The 12,991-nt window shown below is 34.0% G+C and overlaps 1 protein-coding gene across 4 annotated transcripts in view; it reads left to right on the plus strand.

Moving 5' to 3' along the window:
* Nucleotides 1-12,991, plus strand: part of st3gal1 (ST3 beta-galactoside alpha-2,3-sialyltransferase 1) — a 50,958-nt gene that overhangs the window by 12,303 nt on the left and 25,664 nt on the right. Inside the window, exon 1 of one of the 4 annotated variants that reach the window (XM_015357042.2) lies at nucleotides 3,938-3,978. The exons of the other annotated variants lie outside the window; for them this stretch is intronic. The gene's annotated coding sequence lies outside the window, so the exon portion shown is untranslated. Of the gene's footprint in view, nucleotides 1-3,937; nucleotides 3,979-12,991 lie in introns of those variants that run through there. 4 annotated transcript variants of the gene reach the window in all.

Consider the following 12,991-nt stretch of genomic DNA (forward strand, 5'->3'; position numbering starts at 1 on the left):
TGAACATTATGAAGTAAAAACAAATTAAACCTTTTATAGTTCTAAACAAGTTACCACAATTACTTGTTAAACACAAGTCAACCACACAGAACACACAGAAATTGCAGTATTTCTTGTTGGGAAAACGCTTCATTTATACATAACACTGATGGTTAGTTCAAAAGGTTGAGTCCCAATCAGTGTAATCAGAGTCTGTCACAATGTAAATTTTTAATTGTTTAATGTCAAATTTTTTGATGAATATTAGAATTTAATTGTTGAAATTGGCCTACATATTGTAGACAGTATATAAGTAATATGAAATACTTTTTTCTCCTAGAATAAACTTGTTCAACCCATTTTATACCACAATGACTACCTAATTTATTCACACAACTACTAAACTTTCACTATAGTCACAAAAATTAATTTGTTTGCATTTTTATTATTTTTGGTTTAAGAATAGCTTGCAATCTTTTCTCTTAAGATAAATACAATACTTGATTCTTTCATTCAAAACTTACTGTAGTTCATCGTATACATCCAATGTAATTGGGAAGATTTTTTTTCTAGTTTTATTTATTTTATTTAAACTGCCTTTTGCAGGTTTTAATCTTTTTGTAAATGGCCGAATCTCTTACATTTCAAGTCTTATCTGATTTTATTTTTTTTAGATTTGTCTTAGAATATCCCTGTGCATTTCTCTGTTAATGTTGTCTACTGTTACTACGTTGTCCACCACAAGCATCACCTCCATGTTTCATGGTAGCTGTGGACACTTGTTCACAATTCAAAAAATTCAAATGAAACTAATTTGGATTAGAAGATACAAAAACTTTTGCAAGTATTATTAGGAAAAACTATTTTTTTCTTGTTGGCTGCACCGATAAAGGCCTTTTTATAGTGAGCAGATCGTTTAATATTATTTTTCATTTTATTCTTTGGCTGTCGTATTCAACTGGCTCTTTTACACTGTCAGAAGAAGAAGTCAGGCTTCTCTTTCTCCTGACCTGGCAAAAATCGTTGAGTCTTATTTCTCTGTCACGCTCTTTTGCCCTCTGTGATTGAGACTATGTGTATGTTTCTGTAATATTGAGTGTAGTATGCTGTTTTCAGCTTTTGTTCTATTCATCAGTATATCGGTTCCTTAGGTTAAAGGCAGTTATCATTTTACCATATTGAAAATCATATCATATAATTAATTGTCATTAAACACCTGGTACAAGTGTTTTTAAGAACTTTCCTTTGGATTATACAGTACATCTGCTTAAAACAGTTTCCCTATGGAGATTTTTTTGCTTTTGTTGCAGAATACTTTTCCCAGATCCTGAATTAAATTCTGAAACCCTGTATATTCTAAAAATGATACTATTTGTGGCATATCTAGCATGATACATTCTGTCTTTAGGCAAGATGTCATTTTGGTAGTATCATATGATGAAGAGCTAGTGTAAGTTTTAGGTTGTGTGCTTTTTTTAAAAGCAAAGATCTGTTTTAAAAGCTACAGAAGAGCATTGCTGCCACCATGGAAAGAAAAAGTAATGTGGTATGTAAATTATGGAAAAAAATGATCATTGAATTAAAATATTGTACATTATCTCAGAATTACAAGATACTGATGGTCATTTGAGTGTATGAACAGTATATATACAGTATATAAATAACATTGTGCAAAGATAGCATCTAAAACCTACTGATAACTCAGCTGGAATTTTGGCTTTAGTGTTAGTGACAATGACCAACACAGTAGAATGTGCATAGAGTTACTTTACCGGTTTATCCATAATGAAATGTTATCATTTGTACCTGATGTGACCGCAATCATCATAACCATGAGGACACTCACAAGTCACTTGATTATCATATTTTGTATGGGAGAATTTTCTCTTGCAAATACAAGACAATTTAGTATTTCCTAAATAACAAAATAATATACTGTCTCATAATAACAAGATCATTTTCTGGTAATTACCAGATAACACATGCAATTTATTTTTTTACCTTGATGGTAGTAAAGCACTTCCATTAAAAAAAGCGGGAACCTTATGTTTTAAAGATAATGATTTCAGTACTATACCATTAGTTATCTGCTTTTTAATACATCAGTTCATACAAATTCAAGTCACTTATTTATAGCATTTATTATTAAAAATTGAATTCTGATCTGAGTTCAAGTGGATATAATAAGATTTCTTCAAATTCAAGTAAAGTATCTCAGTCCTTCTAATTAAAAATGGCTTTTAGCTGTTAGAAATGTTAATCCTATTACCGTCTCCTGTTACTTTCATTTCTGCGTTAATCAAAATTTACCTGCGCAAATTTTGGACTCTCACTTTGGATTTTTGTTTTGAGTTTTTTGCCTAAATAGAAGCATTTATTAAATGTGATGTTTTTTAGTAAACCAAGCAAAGCTTCTCTTGTGGTATCGGTTTCATATAATAAGGAGCATAAGTAAGGCCTTAATAGAGGTAAATTAAATAAAGACCTGATAATAGGTTTATTTTGAACTACTTAATTGTGTTCAATTCCTTTACCTGTTGGAGGCTGTCTTTTAACTGTTGCCTAATAAGTTACTTAAAATCTCCAAGCCTTAAGTAGAAATAGGGCTGTCGAAGATTCCAACAATGTAACTTTTTGGTTCAATATAGGATTCATTTAACTAAAGAGCTTATTGAAAACCAAGTGTGTAGGTGCCCATGAACAGCACTGGGACCTTGTCGTTTAAGGTGGCTGATTGTGAATAAACAAGATCTACAGCAAAACCTTTTTTTTTTCTAACACGTGTACAGTACAGCACTGAAGACATAAGGTGTCTGGCAAATATTGTATTCACATTTTTATAACAGTAAATAGATTGAATGTATATTATGCTATATATGAGAAATGTATCCATTATAATTTATTCTATGTGTGGGAGAAGAGCTCGTATGTGAGATTTTGTTTATGTTACTATGCACTTCTATTAGGCAAGTGTTTTTACACTCATCAGTTTGGTCACACCTCATCAAACCCCAAACTACCCTCATAACTACTTTTCATGCCGGTGTTCATCACTAAAAATACGAACAGAATGCTTCTGGTTTAGAAAAGAACCTACAAGTACAAAACAATCCCACTGTAACAGGTGCTGAAGTATAACAAAGTAAAACACGGGCTAGAGTAGGAAAGCGTTTCATTGTCAGATGGTAATCTAGAATAAATTCATTGGAAGTAGCAGTTCAAAGAAATGTTTTTTTTTTTAATTACAACAGCATGAGACGAATGTGAATAGAATTAGAAGCTTTTACAAGGCACCCAGCCTCTTTAGGTTCTCCGTCTCTCTCCCAGGGAGACAGAACAAGCAAAGATGCTATAAAAATATAACTTGTTTAGTCTTACTGACAATTTCGTCACTGTTGCTAAGTAACCCTAAGTAAAATGCAGCTGTAAACTTTCTGTCTTTCTGTCTCTTGGTGCTTGTGAAATGTGAAAGCTCGATGGTCCCACCCTCAATATCGGGCTGCTCCTCACCCTTGTATTCCTAAAATAAAAGGTTCATGTTTTTTTAAGCTACAGATGCTTAAAGCAGGTGGCTCTAATGAACTTCATTTTTTACTACAGAGTATAGAGCAAAAGGCAACTCCACAGCATTGAATAGCATAGGAATAAGTCATGTGGCATAGTCATAGCAGTATTTAAAAAAATCTTTGTAGTATTTTTCCAGTTGAATGCAAAGATGTAAGATGTAAGATGTATCATTCATATATTACAGTATGTTCAGTATATTACTAGAATTTTTTTAAGTCATTCAAGACAAGTTTTACCCACTGATGTGAAAATTGCAGAAGTAGTATCACTCACAAAATGTGGCAGAATTACCTTTGCTACACGACAGGTCTCACCTGAATTGCATTTTAAGCAAATCCTCTTTTTTAGGATTTTTTTGCTGACTGAAGACTCAATATAGACCTTCAATGCAGCAGAAAAAGGATACAGAAAATGCCCTCTATTATTCTCAAGGTCAGGGTATCCTATTGCCATACAAAAGTATTCAGTGTTTAATCCAATACAGTTAATTCTACCTATGGTCTTCTAATTCTTGAAGTTTTAACTTACAAAGAAATTTTACAATTTTGGGACCAATGTTTTATGGTCACTAAATTCTGTAACCCAGAGATGATCTTCAGGGACTTGGCCATAACTCATGATGTTGACCAACTCCTCTAACCCTGAAGCAATATGAGTGCAAGAACTCTGAGGTCTGAGCTTTTAGAGTGCCATTCTAATTTTGTAATATTTCAGATGATTTTGTTTCACAAAAGCATGGGAACTTGAGCATGGTGGAAAGCACATAAGATATACAGTACACATGATAACATAGGGCGTATTATTTTCTTGCAGTAATTACAGTGAACTACAACCAAGAGAGAAGACAGCAGATAAAACAGAGATTCATTTACTTATGAAAAGTACTTTATACAGGAGATATAAAGTGTACACAACTTTGTGGATTACATGCAAAACGGCAGGCAGGAAGTTGATAAATGAGTAACGCATGTTTTATTTGTAGTCCTCCCAGTTTGAAGTTCCAAGTAACAAATATATAATCACAGTCTCTCAACCACAAGTTTAAAGAAGTAATATATTAAAAAAATCAATATGGGCTCTGCTAAGGGATCAAGTCTGATAATGGAATTAAATGGAAGTTTATAACCCATTATGCAAGCAGTAAAGGAATGTACATGAGGTGCAGTGTGAATTGTACCAGGAATGTTCACATGATATGATAAGAAAAATAACTTTGCCCGAAGCTGACCTGACCACTGCTTCTACCGCTCAAGAAGACAGACAAAACGTAAATATCAGAACAGTACATTAATGGTTTTGATATTCATCAAAAATATAAGCTGCTTTAGCTTATGAATGAGTGTGCACATAAAAGGATATTTTATCACACTCTGGCATAAATGTTACTGATATTTAGATATGATTTAACAAACAAGACACTCAAAAATAAATTTCTAAACTTAAAGGATTGGTTGGGATTAATAACTGATCTGATCATTGATCTCCACAGCTTTCTTTGGAACCTATGTCATAACTCCTGTTTAACACGTCAAATACACACACTAATGGTGGAGGAAGTGTGTTCCATCCAATATGTGAAGTACTTTGGGATCCTGTGAGATGAAAAGGGCTATACAAATGTAAACTGTGTGTTACAAACCAACACACCTATTACAGGTGTGTAACCTATTACAGTGTTACATTTAACCCAGTAAAAGCTGGCTGATAGTAGAGTATATGTTTTTGTCTTTGGCTTGTACTGTACTTTAAAGGAATAAATTTAAGGTTTATTCCGTGCTAAAAAGAGTAGAAAAACAGCATTTTGGCTATGAGGGCTTCACAGCCGAAAGGTTGTGTTACTTTTTTTTTCCTCTTTTCAGCATGGAATAAACCTTTAACATGTTCCTTTGCAACCTACGCATACTGACGTAACTACAGTACCTACTTGATATAGGTATTATACGACAATTGTGCTCTCACATGAGCACATAAAGTACGCGAGAATTACTAAGTCATAATTACGAGAGAATTTTCTAATTAGTAACTTGCTTTTTGTTGTTTGCAATAGGAGCATACGGAGAGTGTATGTGGAAACTTGCTGCAAAAATAATACAAATTCTAGATGTGGTCATTTAAGATTAATGAATTTTGATCACAGTTTTTATTACCTTTTTTAAAAACACAACTAAATTAGTCATTTAAAGTGTCATAATGCAATAATTTATGTCAACTTAATGACATAAATGTGTTGTAAATTACACTGATAATTTACCGTCTTGTTTATACCAAACATTTGTTTTAGAGTTGCTAGTGAAAGGATCTTTAAAAAATAAAAAATAGCATTAACAAAAGTTTAAAAATTTTCCAGTGTATGCTTAAGTCTATTATCGTGATCAGAGGACAGAAAGCTGGAACATTTCCTCTGAACGAAGTGTGATATACAATGTTACACTCGAATGTTATACCACAGAAGTAGTTTTATACTGTGTTATGTTTCTGTTGGCCTGTCATCCCAAGATAAAAATGCAGTATTTGTTTAAAGTAGTACAAGATAAATCCCCTTTGACACTAGGTTTCTACTGATAGTTTCTAGGTTATCAAATTTACACAGAAGGCAAGTATATGATCCCCATAAAAGGCTGCAGTACATACAGATATATTGTACTATATTAGGTATGTAATCAAATGAGGTAAAAATTTAACTTTTAAAATAAAGTGTTGTCATGATCTTGCCTAGGGCATTTATGCAAATAATAAAACAGGAATGATGACAATAGTCATGTGCCTTCTTTGTTCCTTTGACAGGATAGTTTCAGACCCCAAAACAGGTAATTATTGGTAGGACATAGATATTTATTTGCAAAACTATTTTCTTCCTTTTTTTCCTTGAACATGGATATTTTTCTTTGAGACAGAGTTGGTAAAGTCTCTAAAACCTCTTGTGTTTGGAACAGCAACTTTTAAAGTTTTTGTTTCTTTATACATTTTGTTTTTCAATTCATGGTAAATAAATACTCTTATATTAACACCTTAGATCTTTCTGGTTATATAAACTGTTGTTTGTTTGTTTGTTTGTTTGTTTGTTTGTTTGTTTGTTTGTTTGTTTGTCTAAATCTCACCTCTGGTATCAGACATCAAAAAGGATTTTCTCCAGTTTTTTCTCATCTGGTTTGGGAAAATGCAAGGTTTCCTAAAAAGGCACCATAAGGAAATCTAGACAGTCACTTGCAGAACCATTACTGTTACAAAGATGCTTGCAACAGTTTAAGCATAATAATTCACTTTACTGTTTAATATCTGGTGAATGTGACCAGAAATATCAGAAACCATTCGATCGAGGAATCTAGAAGGCACAGGAATGGTCTAGCTCACTGAATACTGCTTTCTGTTTTCCCAATTGGAAACAGATGATGCCTGCAGGCTGATGATCAACCATCGGTTTTTGGTTTTAAAAGGCAAGCATTCATGCAAGATTAACTTTGAAGTAGAGAGGCTAGACTGCTCCCCATTTGCACAAAAGGAGTTCGGCTATCCATACGGTATATTATATTCAAATATTACTATATCCTGCTTATAATACAAAGATTGCAGCAATTTGTGAAATATTGTAATACTAAATGGGAAAGTTGCTGAGAAGACATTAAAGACAAGCATATTTAGCATATCATGTATCCAGTAGGTAGGTAGTTTAGGTCCATTTTTCTCAACCATCCGACACTGAAGGTGGAGGTGATGTGGTCAGGATCACGCTCTGGAGCTAGGCACCCTTGCAGTCTGAGCTACCACAACACATCCTGTACATTACCATATTTAGAGGTAGAAAACATAAGCTGTTTTCTCATATAATATCTAATACCTGGAATGAACAAACGAGAAATGATCCTTTATGAAAGTCTTCAGCACTTAAAAAAGTAAGCTGACCTAGTGCTGATCTGAATATTCTCCATGACTTTGCATATTGTATTTCTAAATGGTTGCAGATAAGTATGCCTTTAAGAATGATCCGATTGTATTTTTCTAAAAGTAGAAACTAAATACAGTTGCACCAGACACAAAAGCTACACTTACTGTAGTTAAGTGCATAATTTATTTGCACATGATGCAATGATACACCCACCCTTGAGTCTCAGAGGTGAAATGCAATGTTGTTGTAGCTTTTAGAGGTGTGTTTTTTCTGGTACTGTATTTCCTGTTCTGTCTTCATATAGAAAACCTTGACGAGCATGTTTTAAAGTACTGAGAAAGTTTTTGAACTCCCCTAGTTTGATCCAAGACTTGGCAAATCAAAGATTGCTGTAATACATGTATGTTTCCCCTACCAGCTTCTCTAAGGATACTTTGCCTGGAAACATATAGCAGTGCTATATACTGTATGTCGAAATGTTTAACTGAAATAATTCTGCTGTGCTTAGCAATAGGAAAGTAAAGTTTTTGTTTCGGTAAGAAAATCCATTTTGAAGCTTTTTACTGGTCATCTGTGGACTTGTTCAGTTAGAGCTGAATTAAATTATGACAACATGATTTACATTTTTATGTGAACTGTTTTTGTTTACATGCAGCATTGGTTGGGCGGGGTTACTATATTTTATATAAGTGCGTATATATATATAATTCTTGACTGAATTAGTTTCAATTCCTAGGTCTAGCATGTTTTGGTTTTGTTGGTTTATGTGACCAACAATTTTACAAGCACTTAAAGATTTTATGGTTACTCACATAAACCTCTATAAAACCTGACTCTCATAAGCAGTGAGTTAAGTGTGATGATTTACAAATGACAATAATTAAAATGTGTGTGGCAGATGAAGATCAATGTTCTTTGTTTGGATATTAGAGAACAGTAGTTCTTGAACCCAATATTTATATTACTGGCTCTGGTCTCTTTCAAAAGAAAAAAAATATATTTGACCAAATAATATAACCACTCTATAGTTACTTTATATCCGGTAGCATTCTTTACATAAAAAATGAATGCAATAAAACAAGACTGGGTGATGCATTGAAACACTCTGCCTGTCTTAGAATTCAAACATAAAGTGTGCCTGCTTTTTCTCCATTTATGTCATCCTTATGGATTTTCAGGCTCATGTTTTTAATGTAATTATTTTTGCATTTAAAATAGTTGAATTATTTTTTTTTCAAAATAATACATTTCAAGGGTATTTGAAGTATATGTTCAGTTTTGTACAATATGTAGCTGCAGTGATTTTGTTAAAGAGCTTTTATTTGTGAAATAAAAAGTAGGTGCATTAGGAAACTAATAACGCATTAAATCCTAGATTAAAAACCAAATAATGCATTTAACATGATTTTTATGTAATCCTTAATTTTAAAAGGCAGGAGAAAGGTAGTGCTTACTTTTTGTGTTTGAAAACAAAGTAGCAGTTTTTCTTTATAGCCTGTAATGAAACGGTAACATAATATTCGATTTGCAGGACTGAAAGATGAAATTGAAGGTGTTTGGGGGCAAATACTGCTGTCACACCTTGAGGGGAGAGCCTTGCATTCAAAATCCAGTGGAAATTTCTAGACATTGGGGTCTGTTAGTATTTTTGATAAAAGTGAAATAGAATGTGCATTTTGCCAACAGTTTATTTCAAGATGCAAGTGTACAGTTCGAGTTTGTCTTCGACCGATGGCATATGGAAACATTGCGAAATCATACCGTAAAAGCGAGTTTGTCCTTTACATGTGACTGTGTCATTGGACTCCAGACTGAAGCCAATGTGTGAGAGATATGAATCAGTTGCAGTTCCATCAGTCAGATGTTGCCATCGCACAGGAGCAGATAGAGTGACATAAGTGATACTGATTATCCAGTCATGGCAATTCTTTCTTGCTAGTGCAGGCAACATGAGTGCCAGTAAGCATATCCATTACTGTTGCTTCTTCGGCATAATATTGAACTGTCTTCAGTAACACAATATGCCACTCTCGACCTAGGATTGAGGGTAGCTGAGAGGGTGCCTCTCAATCCAGACAACACTGGACAACATTTTCAAAAGCTGTATTCAATATGTCAAAGTTGTAAGGAGAAAAAAAACAATTTGGTTCTGTACAATTATTAGCTTATATTGACAACTGAACATTCAGCCTTTGGATTTGCTAAAGGAATGTAGTTTAATCAGTAGTGTTCAGGGTATTGCGCGTGTGCGTGTGTGTGTTACCTCCAGTCAAAAGAAAAATCTTTTGTTCTGGGTGAATTGCATTCTGTCCACAAAATCAGTTCTAATGCCTATTAGTCTCATGCTTGTGGTCACCCAGATGGACCCAAGAAGTGGAACTAGAAATAATTTCATTATTACTGATCAGCAGTTATGTTAATAGCTCCCCTTCTACTCAAGTATATAGAATTTGCCTGTGTCCTTGTTTAAGAGTCAGAGTCTAAGTCAGAAAAATATTTTGGAATTCCTTTTCAGTGCCCCACCTCTGTGGGCCTCTGACACTACCAAAATACCAGCTCTGCTAGGTATTTTGGGTGGAGCGGTGGCACTGTGGCTAAGGATTTACACCTGTGGCTGGTAGGTTGCTAGTTCAAATCCCACAGCAGAGGAATCCTATTCCGTTGGGCCCCTGACCCCAACTGCTCCAGAGGCGCTGTACAATGGCTGACCCTGCGCACTGACCCCAAGCTTCTCTCCCCGTCTGTGTTCCTGTGTCTCATGGAGAGTAGGCTGGGGTATGCGAAAAGATGACCCCCTAATGCAAGAAATTGTACAGTATATGGCTAATAAAGTGATCTTAACTTATCTGTTAAAGCTAAATACTACAGACTCCTTTGTGATCTAGTTTAATTTTTCAAAATTAATATAGTTATTTAGACTTAATGCAACTGCAGTAGTTTTAGGATTTATGTAGAGCAATCCAGCCGAGGAGAGCTCCAAAGCAGTTAGCCTCGTAAGTCATCCATTTTTAAAGAGTGGGAACGCCTGTAAATAATTGATCGCTTAAGCAAGTAATCACTTTTAATTAAGAGAGCCATAGTTCTTCGGGGCTGAATAGAACTTGGGTTTTGGTTACAAATGCTCTCTAAATCACTGAAACATTACATTACTGGAATAATGGTGCAACAATGAGTTGTTGATGCAAAATCCAGATATGGCTGGTAGGTTATGGTTCACTGACAGTCAAATATTAGTTGTCTTTGCTGCTAGGCCTCTTCCTGATGCACATCACTGACAATAATATATGCTTACTTTGTTTCACAAGGTTTCATTTCCTGTTAAATGCGTTCACTATTAAAGAAGACTATGGCATAGTGCTTCCGTGTTAGAATTTAAGGATGTGAAAATAACTCACACCTGTAGTAAATTGTGCAAATGTACTATGCATGAGACTTTCCATTCCACTAAGATTAATTCCTCCATCAAATAAATGGTTAACCAGAGTTTGAATAATTGTAAAGGAGTTTTTTTAGTCTGTGTCCTCACTTAAGGTAAAGCTGTTGAGAAGTCAAAAATCATTCCATAAATCATTCTTGAGGTGCGAATTGACCCATTGATCAAATGAACTGGGTATAATTATATTGTCCTGCATTTTGATATATGCTGCAGTTAATCTCTGTGCTTTGAAACACTGAGGTGCTATATTCATAAGGGAATTAGTGTGGGTGACATTTGATAAATTGTCCTGCATATTCAATACATTTCACAATTCCATAACAACTCCTACTTTTCTCCCTTTCATGTTTTTTAACAGCTCATTCAAGACTTGCATTTTCATTGAAAGTGTCTTGCAAGTGCATAGCTGCCATGTGTGTTTCCTTCCTCAAGAATCAACTGTAATTTTATATGTTACTAGGATAATAGAAAGTAAGTTGTTCCACATTCAAAAGCTATTATAACTGTAGCATATCATTGCATCTGTTCCATAGGATATTCACAGATGTCCATAGAGATGTGGGATCATGGTTCATAAAGTGATATCTGTTGATTCTCTAATCCAATAGCTTCTTATTGTCTGAATTCTGCCACTACTTTATACAGTAGTTCTCATGATCCTAAAGGACATTTCAATGGACAGTAATCATAGTGACATTGGACTCTGATCTGAAACTCATTTTTTATGGATTTATATATGTGTATATAGATACGTTTATAAACAGATATACAACTTTGCATGTTATATTAGTCATATAAAACAGAACTTTGGAACTTTAAAAACATGAGAAAGAGTATGAAAAAGGGAAAAATGTATTTGATAAAACTCATTTATCTAATATGGAAAAAATCACATTTCTGTAGCATCTTCCTTAATGCAGTAAGTTTTGAATATATTAACATGTCATTTTAACGGAAATAGTTGCTTTTCTAAAATTTAAATCCGCTCTCATCTTTCCTCTTTTACCAGTCTAAATTTGCACAATTTTTTTCCAGGACATTGTTTTCATTTTCTGGTCTGAACTTTAAATACTTATAGTTTTTGATAATATGCATATTATAATCGTTGTTGACACTATAAACTATTACATATCAAACTATTCAAATGCAGTACAAATTTACTGGATTGTTCTATAGCTGGTTATATTGCTTGACCTAATATACTGTATTTCCACTTCCAAACCAATAACGATATATAGAGCGATCTCCCCATCTCCACCTATTTCTTGAAAATCTTCAGCTAAACAATTTACATATGTCTCCATCTCCTCACTTGTGATCAGCAAAAATGAACAAGAGAGTGTGTTGAATCTTTGCCAATTTTTAACAAACAAACAGGCTTTGGATCCAGAAATGAACTCGCACATTCACTCCTGTTAGTAACAAGTTTGCATCTTTTGGATGTGAGCTACTGTACAAAGTCAGTTTAAATCAAGTGTTGTGGGCACTAATTAGACAGTCCCAGTCTAATCATCCATCGCACTTCAAGAGATTCAAGTGATGTGGGTGCTAAGCTGTGAGTATGGTTCAGCACAGTTTCCATTCTGAAAATCCTAATATCAAAGAAACAGATGGTTGCCAAGTGTAATTAATATAATTGTATTGGCAAATATTAAAATAAAATACTAATGTAGGCATAAATATCCTGGTTGTGATTTTCTGTTTGAAATTTATTTATAGATGTTTTTAAAGCTTTTCATTTGACCAAGTTAAGACAAATTATATATTTAAATTATGACATCTTCCCACAATTCTATTTGGTGTTTTCTGAACAATTGGAAAACTTTACATCATTGCTTTCACTCTTGCTTTGGAAGGTCTTCAACATTCACTTCTGGAACAAACAAGGGGTGAAGAACCAGGCACCAGTGTGAAAGGGCTTAAACAGAGGGGACCCCAAAGATTGAAACCTTTTAGATCCATACAAGCATATAAAAACATTTTTATGAGTACCTTGGATTGGAACATTTTGTACTGTATATTATTTAACAGATATCACAACTGTTTCTTGAAGTTTTCTTCATAACCTGGAAGCTGTAATGTGTTAAGGTACATGGTTCACTGACATTAGGATGGGCACACTGAAG

Source organism: Lepisosteus oculatus, chromosome 10, assembly GCF_040954835.1.
Source record: "Lepisosteus oculatus isolate fLepOcu1 chromosome 10, fLepOcu1.hap2, whole genome shotgun sequence".
Taxonomy (NCBI): domain Eukaryota; kingdom Metazoa; phylum Chordata; class Actinopteri; order Semionotiformes; family Lepisosteidae; genus Lepisosteus; species Lepisosteus oculatus.